This window comes from Dasypus novemcinctus, chromosome 7, assembly GCF_030445035.2.
Source record: "Dasypus novemcinctus isolate mDasNov1 chromosome 7, mDasNov1.1.hap2, whole genome shotgun sequence".
NCBI lineage: Eukaryota > Metazoa > Chordata > Mammalia > Cingulata > Dasypodidae > Dasypus > Dasypus novemcinctus.
In genome coordinates this window covers 71169551-71190765 of record NC_080679.1, presented here as the reverse complement: position 1 = coordinate 71190765, position 21215 = coordinate 71169551, and the positions used below count along the sequence as shown (strand labels likewise).

Below are 21215 nucleotides of genomic sequence, written 5' to 3'. Positions count from 1 at the left end.
TATGCTGGATATTAGGACCTTATCAAATAAGTGGTTACCAAATATTTTCTCCCTTTGAATAGGCTGCTTTTTCACTTTCTTGACAAATTCCTTTGGAGCACAAAAGTTTTTAATTTTGAGGAGGTCCCATCTATCTATTTTTTCTTTTGTTGTTCACACTTTGGGTATAAAGTTTATGAAACCATTTCCTATTATAAGATCTCATAGATGCTTCCATACATTATCTTCTAGGAGCTTTATGGTTTTGGCTCTTATACTTAGCTCTCTGATCCATCTTGAGTTAATTTTTGTGTAAGGTGTGAGATGGTGGCCCTCTCATATTCTTTTGGATATGGATACCCAGTTCTTCAAGCACTTTTTGTTGAAGAGGCCATTCTCTCCCAGTTGAGTGGGCTTGGTGGTCTTGTCATATATCAGTTGACCATATATATGATATACATCAGAACTCTCAGTTTGGTTCCATTGGTCAGTATGACTATCTTTATGCCAATACCATGCTGTTTTGACCACTGTAGCTTTGTAGTATGCTTTAAAGTCAGATAGCATGATTCCTCCAATTACATTTTTCTTTTTCAATATGTTTTTGGCTATTTGGAGCCCTTTGCCTTTCCAAATAAATTTCATAGTTAGCATTTCCAATTCAGTAAAAAATGCTGTTGTAGTTTTTTATTGGAATTGCATTAAATCAATAAATCAATTTAGGTAGGATGGACTGAGGTAACAAGCATGCTACCATCGTTGGGCAGGCCCAGCACGTTGAGATGAGGCCTCGTCTCCTGCTGGGTGAGTGCTTGGCGCGGGTAGATTGTCGCCCCCCTGCTACTCTTGCCCGTAACGGCTGCCTCCTCTATCTCCACCCAGCATCCGGTCTCCATAGGGGCCGCCCTAGGGTAATCGGCCTGCCTCTCCCGCGCCTCACCAGAACCCAACCCACAATTTCCCCTTATCTTCTGCCCCAGCCCCCATATACCCCCGCCAGAATGATAACCTCACCTCTGCCCAGCAACAGCCTCCAACAACCAATCGGAGGTCGCCTTCAGCTTAAGCCAATCCGCACCCCACACGTCGCCCCTTACCCTCGTACCTCACCCCCAACCGTCCCCCAGCCAATTAGCGGCCTCCCCTCACATACATTGCCTTATTTGGCTTAGCCTTGCTACCACCAGCACCCTAGCCTATATAAACGCTTGTCTTCCTCAATAAAGCAGACACGTTGCCACCACTCTCTGTCTCTGCAGCATTCTTCGCGCCGCTGTGCGTCCCCCTTGACACCGCCCACTGTCCACCGTGCACCCTCAATGGACATCTTAACGATGTAGTCTGCCATTTCATGAACATGGAATATTCCTCCATTAATTTAGGTCTTTCTTTATTTCCTGTTGTCTAGTTTTCTACATACAAGTCCTTTACATCTTTATTTTTAAGTTTATTCTGAGATATGTGGTTCTTTTAGCTGCTATTGTAAATGGAATTTTTTCTTGATTTCTTCCTAGGTTGCTCATCACTGGTGTACAGAAATGCTACAATGGCTCTACTTTGGAGTTGCTGAGTGTGATGGAGTTGGACTCAGGTGTGAGCTTTGTTCACAAGCCTCTTTTTTCCCAGACCTGTGGTTGGCACTAGGGTTTAGTGTATACTCAGGAGACCTGAATCTCTGGACTGTCCATGTGATAGCCAGGCCCTGAGCCTCAACAAGACTTGCAACTCCTACCCTCTTGTTTATTGGACTTACCCCCAACCAGCTAACAGGGAGGTGAAGAAAGTCAACCACCACACCAGGGAGCCAAGAGTGCCTACAACTGCAAACAGGAGAATTGCATCCATCATCCAAGTGGAATTGAAGCATCCTCTCAATACAGAGGTAGAGCAGACATAATCATCCCAGGGTCCACCAAATGGAGGAAAAGAGTATGGATTAGAGTGGACTTACTGATACTCTATTCTGGAACTAATGTGATTAGTAATGAAAGTAAAGTAGCACTGATGGCCAGAAATTGGCTGAGGGTGGGGAGTGGGAGGAAGAGATGTGATGTGGGGGCATTTGCAGGACTTGGAGTTGTCCTAGGTGGTACTGCAGGGACAGTTACTATACATTGTATGTCCTCCCATGGCCCACTGGGTGGACTAGGGGAGAGTGTAAACTATAATGTGGACCATTGACCATGTGATGCAGCAGTGCTCAGAGATGTATTCACCAAGTGCAATGAATGTCCCATGATGATGGAGGAGGGTGTGATTATGGGGGGAGTGGGGTGAGGGGAGTGGGGGGTTATATGGGGACCTCATTTTTTTAATGTAACATTAAAAATGAATTAATTAATTTTTTAAGTAAAAAAATGCTACTGATTTTTACATGTTGATCTTATATCATGCCACTTTACTGAAATCATTTATCAGCTCTCGAAGCTTTGTTGTAGTTTTTCAGGGCTTTCTATGTATACAATCATGTCATCTGCAAATAGTGAAATTTTTACTTCTTCCTTTCCAATTTGGGTGCTTTTTATATCTTTTCTTGCCTGAGTGCTCAAAGTACTTCAACACAATGTTAAAAAAGAATGGTGACAGTGAGCATCCTTGTCTTATTCCAGATTTTACAGGGAAAGGCTATAACATTTCACCTTTGAATATAATCTTTGCTGTGGGTTATTCATATATACCCTTTATCACATTGAGGAAGTTTCCTTCTATTCCTATCTTCTGAAGTATGTTTATAAAGAAAGGATGCTGATTTTTATCAAATGTTTTTTCTGTATCGATAGAGATGATCATGTGATTTTTTCTTTTGATCTGCTAATGTCATGTATTACATTGATTGAATTTTTTATGTTGAACCATCCTTGCATGCCAGGGATGAAAACCTCTTGGTCATGGTGTATAATTTGTTTGATGTGTTGTTGAATAATATTAGCAAGTCTTTTATTGACGAACTTTTATTGACGAACTTTTAGCTAGACAGACAAAGAATAATAGAGTATGCAAATAACTAAAATCAGAAAGGAAAGGAGGACATTAATACTGAACCACAGAAATAGAGGATTATAAGAGGCTACTATGAACAACTGTACACCAGCAAATTAGATAACCTAGAAGGAATGGATAATTTCCTAGAAACACACAAACTACCCACTTTGACTCAAGAAGAAATAGATGATCTCAACAGACCAATAATAAGTAAAGAATTTGAATCAGTAATCAAAAACCTTATAACAGGGAAGCAATATGGCTCAAGCAATTGAGATCCTGCCTACCACAAAGGAGGTCCCTGGTTTGCTTCCCCTTGCCTCCTAAAGAAGACAGTAAACTGACACGATGGACAGGCACAGCAAGCTGACAGAAGAGACACAAAAAGAAAAACACAATGAGAGACACACCAAAGCAGGGAACAGAGGTAGCTAAAGTGATTAGGCACCTCCTTCCCATATTGGAGGTCTCAGGTTTGGCTATTGGTGCCTCCTAAAGAAACGAGGAAGACGAACAGACACAGTAAGTGCAAACAACAAGGGGGTGGGGAGAAATAAATAAATTAAATTAAATTTTAAAAAAACAAAAAAACTTTATAACAAAGAAACACCCAGGACCAGAAAGCTTCACTGGTGAATTTTGCCAAGTATTCTAAGAACATTTGACACTAATCCTGCAAAACTCTTCGAAAAAAATTGAAGAGGAAACACTTCCTAACTCATTTCTTGAGGCCAACATAACCCTAATACCAAAGTCAGATAAAGATATTACAAAAAAAGGAAAATTACAGACCTATATCCCTTATGATTATAGATGCAAAAACCTTAACAAAATATTAGCAAGCCAAATCCAACAGCATATTAAAAGAATAATACACCATGATCAAGTGGGATTTATCCCAGGTATGCAATAATGGTTCAACATAAGAATATTAATGCAATATACCACATTAACAGAATGAAGGGAAAAACACACAATCATCTCAACTGATGCAGAAAAAGCATTTGAAAAATCCAACATGCTTCATGATAAAAATTTTTTATAATTAGAAAACTAGAAGCAGAAGGAAACTTCTTCTACAAAATAAAAAGCATATATGAAAAACCCACAGGGAACTGGACATGGCTCAAGTGATAGGGCTTCCGCCTACCATATGGGAGGACCCAGATTCGATCCCTGGGGACTTCTGGTGAAAAAGCAGAAGAGAAAGTGTGCCTGTGCAGCAAGCCAGTGACTGCATGGTGAGCCAAAAGCCTACATGGCAAGACAAGTGCCCATGTGGGTGCCTGCATGGTGAGCCAAGTGTCCGCACAGTGAGCTGAGAGTCCATGCAAGTGCCTACTGCATGGTGAGCCAAGTGTCCACACAGCCAGCTGAGTGCCCACGAGGTGAGCCAAGTGCCTGAGTAGTGAACCGAGTGCCCTCGTAGCAAGCCTGGTGCCCACGCGAGTGCCCACACAGTGAGCCAGTGCCCACAAGCTGAGTGCCTGCATTGTGATCCAGTGCCCACACAAGTGAGTCACTCAGCAAGATGATGACGCAACAAAAGAGAGACAAAGGGGAGAGACAAGGTGAAGTGCAGTAGAAACCAGGAACTGAGGCGGCACAGCTGACAGGGAACCTCTGTCTACATCAGAGGCCCCCAGGATCAAATCCTGGTGAATCCTAGAGGAGGAAAAATGAGAAGAGAAGACAAAAAGGAGAAATAGATACAGAAGATCACACAATGAATGGAAACAGCAAAAACAGCAGGGTGGGGGAGGGGGAGGTAAGGGGGGAAATAAATAAATAAATCTTTAAAAAAAAACAAAACCCACAGCTAACATCAAACTCAATGGTGAAACACTAAATATAATCCCCTAAGATTAGGAACAAGACAAGGATATCCCCTGTCACCATTGTTATTCAACATTTTACTGGAAGTTCTAACCAGAGCAATTAGGTAAGAAAAAGAAATAAAGGCATTCAAATTAGAAAGTAAAACTTTCCATATTTGCAGATGACAAGATCCTATATTTATAAAGTCCTGAAAAATCCACAACAAAGCTAATGCAGCTAACGAATGAATTCAGCAAAGTCTTTATTGACTGCCTCCTAGCAAGGTGACTTTAGGCTGGCTTCTTTTTAGGTGGCACCATCTTGCTGTGTCAGCTCACCACACCAACCCATTGTGTCAGCTCACTGTCTTGCTCATCTTCTTTAGGAGGCACCAGAAACCGAATCCAGGACCTCCCATGTGGTAGGCAGGAGCCCAATCACTTGAGCCAATTCACTCTTTATATCAACATTTGTATCTCTGTAAATTTGATGTATAATATATATCAGGGTATATATATTTTATAATGGTGGGGTCTATGACCAGTAGCTTGGGTTCTAGTAACAGATCCATCCCTCTAACCACAGTGTGATAGGTCAGACTGGGAAAGGATCAGAACAAATATCCAGCAAATAGATATGCAAGAAACATCAAGATCTGGGAGTCAAAAAATGGAGTTGTGCTAAGAGGGATGACAACCTCAAAGGCAAAACAGAAGGTATGTCCAAACCAGATCAGATGGGGCAAAGAACAGTTAGTATGAGTGCCAAACAAGGGGGGTTCCAATTTGGGGCAGGGTAGGCAATCACCTTAAGGACTACTAAGAGGCATTCAGTGGTGGTCCAGGACTGCAGGTGGTCCATGGGGCAGGTTTCTGATGACTCAATCATGGGGAAAAACTTAAGTTCAGAGAAAGGAATTCCCTGCAGGAAATGAAACACTGGAAAAAGTCTTTAAGTGTCACTGAGAAAGAGGCACACAAGTTAGCCACAAAGGGACTCTCAAGCTCAGAACAAGACACTAGATGCAAAAACTGACCACACCAGGCAAAAAAGCACATGAAAAAAAAATGTTCAACATCATAGCAATTAGGGAAATGCAAATCAAAACTACAATGAGATTCATCTCACACCTATTATAAAAGAATGGCCATTATAAAGTCAGAAAACTGCAAGTGGTGGAAAGAGTGTGGAGAGATAGGAACACTTATTCACTGTTGGTGGGAACGTAGAATGGTACAGTCACCATGGAGGACAGTTTGGCAGTTCCTAAGGAAGTTTAATATAATCTGCCATGTGACAGCAATACCACTACATATAACCAGAAGAACTGAGAGCAGTGACACAAATAGACATGTACACACCAATGTTCATAGCAGCGCCATTCATCATTGCCAAAAGATGGAAATAACCCAGGTGTCCATCCACCAATGAATGGATAAACAAATTGTGGTGTACACACACAATGGAGCTGTAAGAAAAAATGAAGTCGTGAAGCATATGACAATATGGGTGAAACTGGAGGACAGTATGTTGAGTGAAGCAAGTCACAAAAGGACAAATACTATATGATTACACTATTATAAACTAAATATATTGTATAAACTCATGGAGTTAATAACTAGAATATAGGTCACCAGAAAATAGAATGAGGGTAGAGAATGGAAAGCTGAGGGTTAATCTGTGCAGAATTGGTAAAACGATTGTTTGTAAATCTTTGGAAATGAATAGAAATGGTGAGAATGTATCATGGTGTTTGTGACTAACAGAGCTATTATATGGGTATGACAGTGGTTGAAAGGGAAAGTCTAAAGTTATGTGTATTAGTAGAAGAAAAGCTAAAAAATGTAACATGAGACTGCATAACAGTGAAATTTCATGTGAAATACAAATATGGATAATATTGCATATATAAGACCATTTTTACAAAATATAAGCACAAATAAACTAGGGAGATGGAAACAGAATAGCAGCTATGTACAGTAGGGGAATCACAGAAAGATTGAGAAGTGATGAGCTTTTGTTTGTTTTTTGTTTATTATTATTTCTGGAATAATGAAAATGTTCTAATAATGATTGAAGTGATTAATGCACAACTATGTGATTATACCAAATACCATTGATTGTACACTTTGGAAGGATTTATGCTTTATTAATATGCATCAATAAAGTAGATTTGTTAAAAAAAAAAAAAAGACCAAATCAATGAGCCCATGTCCTCAGACTCCTTATAAACACCTTCCTCAAGTCAGGAGTGGAACTGAAATCTTGGGTGGTACAAAGTTGGAGAAGGTGGAAGATGAAGATTAAGAAGCCTGTTGCCAAGGTAAAACAGAGTTTTGGGTGGGAAGGCATGAAGGCTATTAAACAGCATCCTACCTACTCAGGGATCTTATTTGGGAGTGGGGGATAGGGGAAGAAGCTCCCCTCACCAAAAGGTGAGAATTTAAGATAAAAGTAATTTTCTGTATGGTTAATAGTTATTTCAAGCTACTATTTTCTAACTCCTGGGTTTACACGCACTTTCTCATTTTATCCATACAAAAATCCTAAAAGGTAGATACTAATATTACCTCCTTTTATGGATTAAAAAACTAAGGCTTAGAAAGGATGAATCACTTTCCCCAAACTATGCAGGAAGTTACAGTGCAACCAGAATTCAAACCCATGCAAAGGCCACCATCCCAACTACTAAGATACACAACCTCTGTAGCAACAAGAGCCAAAGTAAGACTATGCAGATCTATCATCAATAGGGCATGTGTGAGTGGGTGGCTGCTGTATGTATTTATCTAGATAAATAAATGCACAATTGTAATCCCTTGGGAAGTTATGTTCTGCTGCTGAGCACTCTTTTATGTTATTGTTAAGAGAGTAATTTTATTGTTTTCAGACTGCGGTATTATCTTCCTCCAGGGAGAAGATTTCCCTGCCTACTCACCAGCATCATCAGCGCCTGGTCCATTGCAGTGTGACATTCAAAGTCCTTCTAGTTACACCCCTTACAGTGAAATTCAACTTTTAGGCTCCCAGTCAAGGGCAAGAGTGAAGGTGAAACAAGGAAGAAAGGATCTTTGTAATGGAACATTGAATTTTCAAAAACCAGCTGCTTTTAGCAGCAGAACCTTTCCTCAGAACTTCAACATATAAAGTTCATAAAATCAGAACTGCTCTGGTCTATTTGGGAAGCATTCCCAACACTGCCAGCTCAATTTCCTTCAGGGGAAATCTAAAATTCTCAGTTTAAAAAAAATAAACAAAAAAACCCCACTGATCTCAAGGAATACTGTGTGCTCTGCAGGCTTCACGAATGCTTGTTGAATAAAGTCACTGATCCAGCATTAAACGTGGTTCATTTTGACACTGGGTATCCCTATGAGAGCAGGCTGTTACCGCCCACTCACAGGTACACCAACATGCTTAGCCAGGTTTCATGCATGCGATAGGCAAAATAAGGGCCCTCCAGAGATGCCCATGTCCTAAACCCAGATCCTGTGACTATGTTACCTTACATGGGAAAAAAAGGGACTTTGCAGATGTGATTAAGGTTAAGGACTTTGAGAGGAGGAGATTATCCTGGATTATTCGGTGGGACCAATCTAGTCATGTGAGTCCTTAAAAGCAGAGCACCTTTCCTAGCTGTAGTTAGTGACAAAGAGGTTTGACTTCAGAAGAAGGATCAGAGACACATGATTTTGGTGACTCTGAAGACGTAGGAATGGGCCACAACCCAAGGAATGCGGGTGGGCTTTAGGAGCTGGAAAAGGCAAGGAAAGTGACTCTCCCTTTGCACTTCCAGAAAGGAATGGAGCCCAGCTAACACCTAATTTTAGCCCATTGAGACCAGTGTCAGACTTCAGACCTACACAAAACTGTAAAATAATAAGTTTGTATTGTTTTAAGCCACCAAATTTGTGATAATTTGTTATCACAACAATAGAAAACTAATACAATGCAAATGGCTTATAAACGAGTCTTAAGCTACTGTAGCCTTGCCTCCACAGCCCAGTTTGGACCTTTCCCCAAGTAAATATCTAGACTCTGCCTCCTCTAATCAATGATCACCCATCTAGTAAAGAACTTTGGTGTTGTTTCGAAGGGAGACATAACATACCAGAACAGTTCATCAGGATATATTTTTTAGAGCAATGCTTAAACACTTTAGCTTTAAAAGGAAGAGAAAGAAAAGCTCCCATCTCAACTGACTCCTTTATTTTAGGGGGCAAAAGGGTGGAAACTTGATATACTACAAAGAATTTGTGCTTTGAAGCCAAAGAGATTCTGTTGGAATCTCAAGTCCATCATGAGCCCTTGGTCTTAGACAAGTCACTTAACCTGAACTTCAGTGTTCTTCCTTATGCAATGCAGAGAACACATTCTGTAGAATACTCATGCAACAATTATAAACATTATGTATAAAGTGCAGAACAGTTCTGGACTCATAGTAAGCTATCTTCTAATGGCATCTGTTCCTATTATTAAAAACATTAATGTTCTCATATTATCTCACACAAGACATGATGATAACATATATAATGTTTCCCGGTCCCCAGAGCCCAGCCCTGCAATGTGGACCACAGCTTGCAGAAGGGCATCCTGGTATGCACTCTTTTTTTCTTTTTTTTAAGATTTATTTATTTATTTATTTCTCTCCCCTTCCCCCACTCCCCCCCCCCCCACCCCAGTTGTCTGTTCTCTGTATCTATTTGCTGCGTCTTCTTCTTTGTCCGTTGTTGCCAGCGGCACGGGAATTGGTGTTTCTTTTTTTGTTGCATCATCTCGTTGTGTCATTTCTCTGTGTGTGCAGCACCATTTCTGGGCAGGCTGCACTTTCTTTGGCACTGGGCGGCTCTCCTTATGGGGTGCACTCCTTGCACATGGGGCTCCCCTACGCAGGGGACACTCCTGCATGGCACTCCTTGCACGCCATCAACACTGCGCATGGGCCAGCTCCACACGAGTCAAGGAGGCCCGGGGTTTGAACTGCGGACCTCCCATGTGGTAGACGGACATCCTAACCACTGGGCCAAGTCCGCCGCCCTGGTGTGCACTCTTGCAAGTTCAGAGACACCCTGATGCTGGCAGACAAGTCCTTCTCCCTGGCGCTGGAAGAAGACGGCACACCTGGAGAAACAGAAGAGTATTTCCAGGCTCTGACAGGAGAGACAGTGTTCACAGTGCTCCAGAAGGGGCAAAAATGGCAGCCCCCATCAGAGCAGGGGGAGAGGAACCAACTCTCCCTCTCCCACAAGCCAGTCAAGAAGATCAGTGTGGTCCCGCAACCTTGGATCTGTACGGGTTGAAGCTGAAGGATTTCCTTGGCTGCCTGCATGTAAAGGCATCTCTCTTTGGCACATACTCCCTCTCCTACGAGCTTTGCTGCTACGGGGCCAAGCGCATCATGAAGGAAGCCCACGCTGGGCCCGCCTCAGCCTGCAGGCCACAGGCCCCGTGCTGCCGGCACCTCCTGTTACATGCAGCAGCTCTGGGTGCCATAGAGGAAAGGCAGCCCCCCAAGGGCAAGGCCTCATCCCTTATCCCAACCTGTCTGAAGATGCTGCAGCGAAGGCCCGGCGCTTGGAGTCCTTCCCGGCCAACGACTAGTCTGGGGACCGCATGCTCAGGTGGGAGAGGACACAAGCCTGGCAGCTACAGAGCTTCATACCTTCCCACACCCCCCTCACCCCACAGGACCACAAATGAGGAAGCAGAAGGAAGAAACCTGGGGTGGGCTGGCCGAAGGAGAGCTGTCGGTTCTTGGCCTGGCCCAGCTCCGTCCTGCCCAAGGAGCGGAACTGTCCAAGAAGGGGGCACCGGTAGACTATGGCATGAAGTCTGTCCCTCAGCAAGCTGTCTTCACTTTCTTTCCCCTCCCTACTCCTGGCTTCCCCATCCCAGAATACTCCTGTGTGAATTGCCAAGCCCACTAATGTTTAATATTAGAGAGTGCAATAAATTATGTATGCTGATGCAAATATATATGTGTATATATATAATGTTTTCAAGCAAAGCATTGGAAGTGTTAAGTTGTTCCTCTTCTTTCTTTTCAGTGCCGTTCACTAAACATAAAATCTACCTGTCCCCCTAAGTAAATCACCTATGCCCGAGACTGCAACTAGAAAAGTGAATAAATAAAGATAAGTGGGTAAATAGATGGGGAGACAGTTTATAATCTATCTGGCTATGTAATTTCCCTTTTTTAAAAAAAAAAAAAAAGGCCCTAACATTCGACAATACAGTGATGCAGACCTGGCTGCCGACACGCTGCAAACGCAAAGGCCTGCCCCTACAGGACGTCTGTCCGAGTAATTCACCAGCCTCTGCATCCCCAGAATGTTTTCTGTTTAAAATTCCTTGATAAACAAAGAGCCTGACAGCAGAACTGGATCAATACGCACTGAAAGACAGAAAAGAGTAATCCTCCAATGTTCAGAGTAATGAGTGCATTTAATCCACCAGTCCCACAATGGACACCGCCCCAGCTGCCCCGGGCAATTCACCTGCAAACAATGCTACACTGCTCGGGGTAGTTCACCTGCAAACATTGCTACCTAGCCTGGCCAAAGGGGATTCTAACAAGATGCTGAAATTTCTCTTTTTTAAAGAGATTTGTCAAGCACTATACCATTTTTCCCTCCTAGAAAATGTGAAAATTTTTCTCAAGTATAAACACCAGGCAGGCTCCGACAATGCAATGCATTCTCCCTCCTTTTAAAAAAAGCAAAAATAGTCTTCCAGTCTTGTGGAAGATCGATGAGACATCAGTAGAGCAAGACATCTGATTGTGCGTATCTGATTTGGAGGATCATCATAAACCACTGAAAACAAGATAAATTCACTTCTTGGTCAGAAAAGTATTTACTTAATCAGAAGATTTGAGTTCAGTATACAAACAAATACTCTGCTTGAAAGAGCAAACTATATATACGGGGGCAGTTCCAAATGGGAAGCTTTAAGAGGGAACTGAGTATGTCACTAGACTAGGAATATAGGATTTCAAAGTGATGATTTTGACAGGAAAAACCCTCATTTGATATATGTTATAGCATTTGTTTGAAAGAGAAAAAGAGGAACATATGTGTTGTCTTATTGCTTGAGAGCAGTGATCCTTAAATGTTTGGTCTCAGAACTTCTTTACAATTTCAAAATTATTTAGGACCCCAGCATACTGTTTATGTAAGTTATAAAAACTGATATTTATACTGATTTATATCAGCAATTAAAACTGAGAAATGTGAAAATGTTTAACTTGTTTAAAAATAACAATAAGCCCACTGCACATCAACATAAAACTTTATGAAAATTTATTACATTTTTTTAAATGTAGGGAAAACAGTGGCATTGTTTTGCATCTTGGCAAATCCCTTTAATTTCTGGCTTAACAGAAAAAGCCTGTCCCTACATTCAATCTGTTGCATATGACCCATCACAGAGACCAGAAAACTCCACTGTGTACTGAGAAAGAATGAGAGCGAGAAAAGACATAAGGTCTTAGTATTACAATGAAAATACTTCTGATCTTATGGACTCCTGAAAGGGTCTCAGACACTCCCCAGAGTTCCTCAGACCACTGTGAAAACCGCTGCGAGCATAAACCCATTTGTAAATAAGACCTTTTAAAGATATTATTAGGTAAGGTCTGGCCAAATTAAATTGGGGGTGTCTTAATATGTATTCCTGGAGGCCTTATAAAGAGAAGTCCAGTCAGAAAAGGCCACGGGAGGAGATCCAGCCATCACCTTGTGAGGGAACTACCATCTCCATCTCTGGGATAAAGTGTTGTGGCAGTCAAGAGGATTCGGTGATCACAGTATTGAAGACAAGGACATGAGACTCTTCTGAGAAAGAAGGTTTATTAAGAGCCAGCGGGTCCCAGCAGACTTATGTCCAAAGTCTGAGCCCCAGGCACGGTTTTCAGGTTGCCTTTATACGAGAAACGACAGGTGGGGCCAGGAGAGGTGTTGGCGGGAAAAGATTTTCTTTGTTGGGTCAGGTTTCAGTTTCTTGGAGCCTAGGAGCTTTTAGAAAACTTGGTAAGCTTGAATATACACACAATCCATATTATTCTTGAAAACACACACAGCCTGTATCATTCCTGAATGCACACGAGCCCACACACAGCCCATATCAAAAGCATGGCCTGGCCTACATTTTGATTTTTACTTCTAGTCTCCAAAACTTGTTGCTTAAGGCAGCCTATTGTGTGGTGTTGGTCATAGCAGGCGGGAAACTAAGATAATGTGTCAAATCTGAGTGCCGAATCAAATACAACTGGGAGTTCAGAAGCTTTTTAACATTGTTAGGACGAAGGTAGATTTTATAGTTTTCCTATTCCTGATTTCACTTTTACCCTATTAGGGTGTTGTACTGATCTGCCCAGCAGCTCAGCTAACCCACCACTGTCTCCTATACTCCTAAGGTACACTGTTTGTACCCTCAGTGTCCTTGTCCTTGTCTGACAATTAACTTGGCACTGTAGTTCACTGCAAGCAACATGAGCCAGAAGAGCAGCCCAATCGGCTGCAGATCTATTGCTTAAGGAAATGATTTAGAATCGCCGGGTAAGAGCAGCCCACATTTTTTGCCTGAGAACTCAGTACCATTTTGTTCATTGTTTATTCCAAACCTACAGACTATTCTCATCCCAAAGTGCCCACTGATACGACTCAGTTAACAAACCAGGCACAGAGGACTTGAGTCATCCCTCCCCAAAATATCAAGGCAGAGGGGTGGAGGAGAGGATGGGGTGGAGAGTTGGGAGGGAGGAGGGCTAGGCCTGGAGAAAGCAGCAGAAGTGCTCCCTCAGACTGCCGAAGAGGCATTTATTTCTCAGACAGAAAAGTTTACTATAAATGAATATGTCCTGGACATATTCTACTACAATATTCTACATGTAGTAGAATATTGTAGTTTACACACACACACACAAAAGCTTGAATCGAAGCACATGTAAATTGAGTTCTTATGTTGCAGGCACTGTTCTAGGCATTTGCTATCTTAGTAGGAAGAGCCCTCAATCGAAGAGTCCAGGGTCTAGTACCAGGTCCACATCTGACAGCTGTGTGACCCTAGATAAATCGCAAAGGACTCCAATACCAAGTTTCCTAGTGGGTAAATGGGGACATTAGAACAAACGAACTCTAAGGACCTTTCAGTTCTAACATCCTGGAGCCTATTGGTAACCTACCAAAGGACAAGACACATGAAGAAGGAAGAGGGGGGAGGGGAATTTTTCTGGCATTGGGGCAGAATATAGAGGACTCTTTCCAACCACGTGGGTGCCCACCGATGGAATGGAGCTTTTGACAGATGATGCAAATACCATCTAGGGCATTTTCAAAGCTTCAGGAGCTAGGGGCCAAGTGCATTTCCCACCTCCACCAAGGATTGCAGCGTTCCGTGGACTCTGCCCTTCAGTATCTCATTATTCCCAGGACTCCAGACAAAAGAAGTTCCCCATAATGCTGAGCATATAGCCGGGCTCAAGAGGAGCTCTCCTGCAAGAGAAATAAGACAAGTCACAAACACCTGGTAGTAACCAGGATTCAGAATGGAATTATCCTTATCCTTGAAACATGTGAGCACATCCACTATTAAGTCATCAGCTAAACGTGAAAATAGTAGTAGTCAAAACTATAATCCCCTGAATGACCCCAGCTCTGCCACATACTCACATGAACTATCAAATTGCTTGTAACTCCTATTGAATAATGAATATGCCACACCCAGCCTATCAGCAAGCCTTTCATAGTCCCCCTGGGGACCTAGGAGAGATGTTAAAGGTTTGCAGGCCAAACACAAAATTGAAGACAAGCTTGAATTAATAATTTGTTTATTTCCATATATGTGCATCAAAATAAAGTACAAATTGAATAAGGTAATAACAAAGCTTGGGGGAGGGAGGGACAATCTTTTGCTCTTGCAAACTGCTGACACTTCAATTTCATTATCTCTCACCACCCTGAATGTGATTTGCAATTGTACTCTCCCTATGTCATCCTGTGGAAATGCCTTCAGGAAGAGACAAAAATTAGTAGTAAACAATTCCATGTAGCTGTAGGAAAAAAAATTATTAAAACTCTCATTTTAAGCTGAGTTTCTAGTACACTGTTTCTTAAAAGTGTCCTCTATGGACTTCTGCATCAGACTCCCCTGAGAGTTCCTTGAAAATGCACACTCCCAGTCCCACCACAGCTGAGCTCAGTCAGAAGCTAAGGACGTGCAGCCCTGATCTCCTTTCTAAAACATATTTTACAAGCTCCCTCAATGATGCTTACATACTCTAAAATGCATGATCCTCCCTCAATGATTCCTATGTACTCTAAAATGCATGATCCACAATTTTAGAGAAACCACTATTTCTGATTTTTTTAGAAGAGAAAATTCTAGGAAAGTTAATATATTGTCTATTCCAAGTTACTCAGCTTTTTCCTACATTGACACAAAAGTCTCCATTGTGTTCTTACCAGTCACAGCTGCAGTCATACCAAAGGGGCCATCTTTTAAAAATTATCATATTCAAGCACATTGGCCCCTGTATATTTGTGCATAAATGCATAGATCCATTTCCCTTTGTGCTTTTAATTATTGTCTTCATTTTGTCATATTCAGGCACTTGTAGGAAAGTGAAAGCAACGTGCATATGAATCATGCACCAGCATCTTACCCCATCTAATTAATCCGGGCCTTCTTCTGTGGTCTGAGGACATTAGGCCGAAATATTTTAAAAGAAGGAGATAGGTACACACACAAACACGTAGATTCAAAATATTTCAAGCAAACTGCAAAGGAAGAACAAGCCAAAGACCAGCCCTATTTTCCTATTTCCTTGTAATGGAGTCCTACATGAACAATGTTCAGAGTGCTTCAGTGGAACCCTCCCTCTTATGTGCAATGGACAGTGCCTTGCAAAGACCATTTGGAGGTAAGAGCAGAAAATTGCCCCCTTTACATATGCTTTTCCTTAGCAAAAGTGTTTCCTCCCCTCCCAACCTCTTTATCAGCTCTCCTCTACTCTGTCAGTCCTCTGAAAGCCTTCCTGATCCTAAAGATTGTTTTGATTTTCTTTTTTATATTTCTCAGAACACTTATTGCTCAGAATTAAAACTATTTAATAACCCATCTACAATTTCACTAAAATATAAGCTCCTGTAATGTAGCAATTTCGACTGGGGTTATGCATCCCCAATATTCTGTTCATTGCCAAGCATGTAATAGGAACAAAATATTGGTTGAATGAATAAGTGAATGACTGAATACACTTAGACCAGTCTGAACCATCATCCAAAGGAGGGAAGAGCAAGCAAGCAGAGGAAAGAAAGATTATGGATCTAGGGATTAGTAATGGGATGTTCTATCTCTTCTGTCTGCCTTACTGGTTTGTGCCAAATTTGGTATGCAATTCATGAAAACAGAAATAAATGTGTATTTGATCACGGGTATTAGTAGCACTTCCGGAAACCAACATCTAAAACCAGAAGAAATGGAAAATCACTATTGTGCATTTTAATCATCTATAACATCCAAGACATGAAGGACTAGACAGATCAGAGACACTGAGAGTCATCTTTCCCATAGAGGCAGCCTAGGCATGTCTGGTAACTATAGACCATGAAAAAAAAGCAAGAAGATATCTCTGTATGTTAATCTTGTATTACCTTTTCTCTTCCATTGAGAGATGCATGTAAGATCACAGGTGAGGAAGACTACCTAGCAAGGTCAGTCATGGTCACCTTCCTGCTTTTCAGGGCTGACCCATATAACTAAAATTTAAAATTTGATAGATGAGAATGTAGAACATAATCCTGGAGAGGTTTCAACAAGTAGAAGGGGAAAAACAATGCAAAATGTCATATGGATCATAATACTTTACAAGCTACTGTCAGAGCCAATCTCAAATTCCCAGATGGAGAAAGACAGAGAAGGAAACAAAACATCTTCTCCTGGAGGTTTCAAGGTCATCTCAAATTCCCCGTCTACAAAACCAAACTCTTGCTCCTTCCTTTCAAAACATGCTTTCCCCGGTTTTCATTACCTTAAATGATGGCACTAGTTATTTGCCCTGTTATCCAAACTAGGATGAATCTGGGATTCATTCTTACTTTGTTTTAACTCGTTTTTCTCTTTCCCCACCAAGAACCACTGGTTCTACTTTCTAAATCTCTCTTCTCTTGATGGAGTAAGAGACCGGCAATGAAAGATGGCTCCACCATCTTTTAGGGCTCTGAGTCTTCTACTGGGTCCAACGCTTCTGGCCAGCAGATAAAGGGAGAAAGAAGTATAGGTTACCAAGCTTGGAAGTAGGAAGCATCACTTTCACTTCCATTTCATTGGCCAGGACTCAGTTACATGGCCTCATCAACTTGTGAGAAGGCTAGAGAAGTAATCTAACACTAAACTAGGAAGAAAGAAATGTGGCCATTGGTTAGCAGAAGGATAATAACTAAAATTATATTTGGGTAAATTTAGCCTAAAATCTCTGCCCCTATGGCACAGGAAAAAACAAACTTGAGACATCCCTGTCTCCTGTCCTACTGGTCCCTGAGGCTTTAACAGCCTCAGTGAGTATATATATAATTAGTCTTGCTCATCCAAAGTCTGCTAAAGTCAAAGTAAAATATAAGGTTCTAAAGCAAAAGAAAGTTGTATGAAAGAATTGGGGACATTTTGATCATAAGCCATTAATTAGGAAGCAAAATTCTTGTGCAAAACTGCATGGACATAGTACAAATTAAAGGAAAGCCTTCAACACTCTCAAGCAAGCCCTCATGGAAGCAACGAAGCCTTGGGCTCCCAGAACTCAGCAAACCATTCTACCTCCCTTTATATGAAGCCACGAAGCGGGGAAACCATGAACCCCTAGTCTGGGGAAGCCCACATAGGAAAGCCTTCAAGGAGATCTTTCAAATGTTGTTTTATAATTAAACTTCTTTTGTAAAAAATGAAAGTTTTAAGTAACTTTAAGTTGTATTTCTGTGTCAAACTATTCATGTCTGCCTACTTTCTCAGTGTATATCTTCATACATCACGATGATAATATCAAATTCACAAATAATTTGTAAAAGAGCTTTATTCAAATTGTTCACATAGAAATCTAAATATAGCAACTATTGAGAAAAGGAAAAGGATTTTCCTGAGCTCTTTGACCTCCCCAGTCCCCAGAGCCCTCTCTTTGCAAGAGCTCTGAGGGAGAGGCCAGGTGTAACAGATGAAAACTCTTCTAAGCAGAAGGAATTAAAAATCAGTTTGTGCTTGTAAGTTCATGTTTAATAAAATTAAGCTAAAAAGGAAAATGTAAGCCTGCCCTCTTTTAAATGGATAAAGTAAATTTCATTGGTTACTAACCGTAATTTTTTAAAAATTTATTCTCCCCCCCAAAGTTGTCCACTCTCTGTGTCCATTCGCTGTATGTTCTTCTGCAACTGCTTCTATCCTTATCAGCAGCACCCGGAATCTGTGTTTCTTTTTGTTGCATCATCTTGTTGTGTCAGCTCTCTGTGTGTGTGGCACCATTCTTGGGCAGGCTGCACTTTCTTTTGTGCTGGGCAGCTCTCCTTACAGGGCGCACTCCTTGCGCATGGGGATCTTCTACATGGGGGACACCCCTGCGTGGCACGGCACTCCTGGCATGCATCAGCACTGCACGTGGGCCAGCTCTACATAGGTCAAGGAGGACCGGGGTTTGAACCATGGACCTCCCATGTGATAGGCGGACGCCCTAACCACTAGGCCAAGTCTGCTTCCCTAACCGTAATTTAATAAGCTTATCTTAAGGTAAAGTAACCAGTCTATGTGGTAGTGGTTAATATACAGAGTTTGAAAAACACCTTTAAACTAAAGCATTTAAGTGGTGAGTTCTAAGAAGCCATTATTAACTAGAAGCCTAAATTGAGGTTATTGGCAAAAAGCATTGAAACCTGTCTGGAAGTCACCTCAATGTGTATATTCAAGTGATGATAATGAAAAGTTACCTTGATTCCATTGGGAATCTTCAGTTTTCATTTTAAAAATGAAACAAGTAGTTTGTCCTCTACTGCTAAAGTAAAATACCTGAGTAGTTAACATCTTCATGTTAAAAGGTTAAAAGTAAGAAGCAAAGTACTAAAAAGTTCACATTGCATTGGAAATTTTTAAAAGGTATATAAAACTTGATTTTTATCTCTTGAGATAGACTTCAGCATTATCAGACTTTATTGTGCATTCAAACCAAACAAAGGCCTTGAATACACTGCAGGTTGCCTCTCCATATGAGTTATTGGCTAGGTTGGTCACTGACCCCTAAAACAATAAATTTATCTACTACGTATCTGGTTGTGCTCCTGAAGTCAACGGAAATTCCGTTGCAGTTTCAAACTCCTGCAGCAGCCAACAATGGCTCAGTACAGTCAAATGTACAAAGGATATTGCCTCCAAACTGGCACTGTTTCATAGTGCCAAAGAGCACTACGCACCAGGCCAGTGAAATTCTGGAAACTACGTTCCTAGCCTCTCTCTAAGGTCAATGGCACTGTAGCTTTCTCGCTGTGTAAAGGACATACCAAGTGGAGCAATGATCACCAAAGTACTGTGAGTAGAACTTAAACACAGTTGTCATTAGCCTTCTCCCATGGAGAGATAACATGTAAGGTATTGCAAACCTAAAACTTAAGTCTATTAATTATAGCTCAAAGAGAAACTTATGCATTAAGTAGTACATTAATTAGTGTTAAGTACTGTACCTATATCCTATTCTAAAGATATGTCTGATGACTATGGTGATATTTCTATTAGATCATATGCAGAAGGACATTGAACATGTTAAAAGTCCTGGTAAACTTCATTTCTAAGTAGTTAATGAACATGTCTATAAGATAAAAGAATGGCCACCTTGCCTGGGAACAGTGGGGCCAACAGTCCTTTTAACTGAGAAAACCACCAAACTAACTTGGGGACAACCTCTCACAGCCTTCACTTCATACCAGGTGAAGGATGTGCTTGAGGCCAGGGCCACCAGGGACTTAAGGCAACCAGTTAATTAATACCAGGCTCAATTACTAGAGATCCCTGAGGTGCAGATAAGGGTGTGTTAGACTGTCAACCCAGCCACCCTACTATCAGTAGAGGGCCCAAAGTCAGATCCTGAGGGGCCCCTTCTCCACTCCTGCCTTGAAACTCTTAACCAAAACTACTCAAGCAGGCCAGATTTAAAAGATGAGCCTCTTGTGAACCCAGACATTGAATGGTTCATAGATGGAAGCAGTTTTATTAAAGAAGGAATTAAAAAGGCAGGTTATGCATAGAGGCCAAAGTTCTTCTCTCTGGAACTTCTGCCCAGAAAGCAGAGCTGCTTGCCCTTACCCAAATTTTAAAGCTTGCAGCTGGGAAACAGGCTAATATTTACACAGACTCTAAGTATGCTTTCCTTCTCCTTCATGCTCGCTCTGCTGTGTGGTGAGAACGAGGCTTGCTTACTAATAGTGGGTCACCTATTGAGCACTGGCAAGAAATCCTAGATTTACTAAAAGCCATACATTGTCCAGGGCATCAGAAGACAAACACTACAATAGCAAAGAAAAATGCTCAAGCTTTAACGCAGCTACTAAAGCAACAGCACAAACCCAGGTTTCCCTCCTACCCCTTATTCTAGCACCTGTACCAGTACTTGAAGTTCCACAGTATATCCAGGAGGAACAAACCAGGGCAGCTAGCCTGGGGTTCACCCTGAAGGCTGATGGGTGTCTTGTTAAGGCTACTCAAGTCTACCTGCCAGGAGCAGTGCAGTGGAAAGTCCTTCATGGACTTCACCAAGCCATTCATCTGGGGAGTAATGCCCTAACCAGTTTAGCCAAATGGGTTTTCAAAAGACAAAGCTTGGTGAAGCCAGTCAAAAAAATTATCAGGAGTTACTCAAATAAGCCAAAAATGTAAAGAACATTACTCTGTAGTTCTAATCACTCCCACAGCTATTAAAGTCAAAGGAATGTCCAGCTTGGTGCACTAATCCTGAATGAAGCCGCTGCACAAGAAAGTACTAGTTCACCAAAGCACCTGATGGGATGCACAAATACCAGTCATTGGGTGGCTTGAAATACCTCTTCAAGAGACAAAGCTAAGTAGTGTCTATGTCAAAGTCTGCTGTTCCCTCTAACCCTAGCCCAAATGCCTATTGCTAGGGGGAGTACAAACCAAACATCCCATTAAAAAAAACAAAACAAAACAAAAAAAAAACCCCTTATCTGTTTTCTTCTATAGCTTAACTGAAAAAGGAAATGCTTGGCAATTTATACCTAACTCCGTTGGCTATTACAATTTCCAGAGTTAACCAACAGCATAAAATAAATCAAGGAAAAATACTGTTTGCCATCAACTTTGGAGAAATGCAGCCTTTGCAAGCACCTGGCCTTTTCTACTTCTGTGGTCCAGTGTCCTCTTAGTGAAACCATCTATTCTCAAAATTCTAA

At 41.5% G+C, this 21215-nt stretch overlaps 1 pseudogene; it reads left to right on the top strand.

Moving 5' to 3' along the window:
* Positions 1 to 9845: 9845 nt before the first annotated feature.
* Positions 9846 to 10864, top strand: LOC101419641 (lipid transferase CIDEC pseudogene; annotated as a pseudogene).
* The last annotated feature ends 10351 nt before the right edge of the window (positions 10865 to 21215 follow it).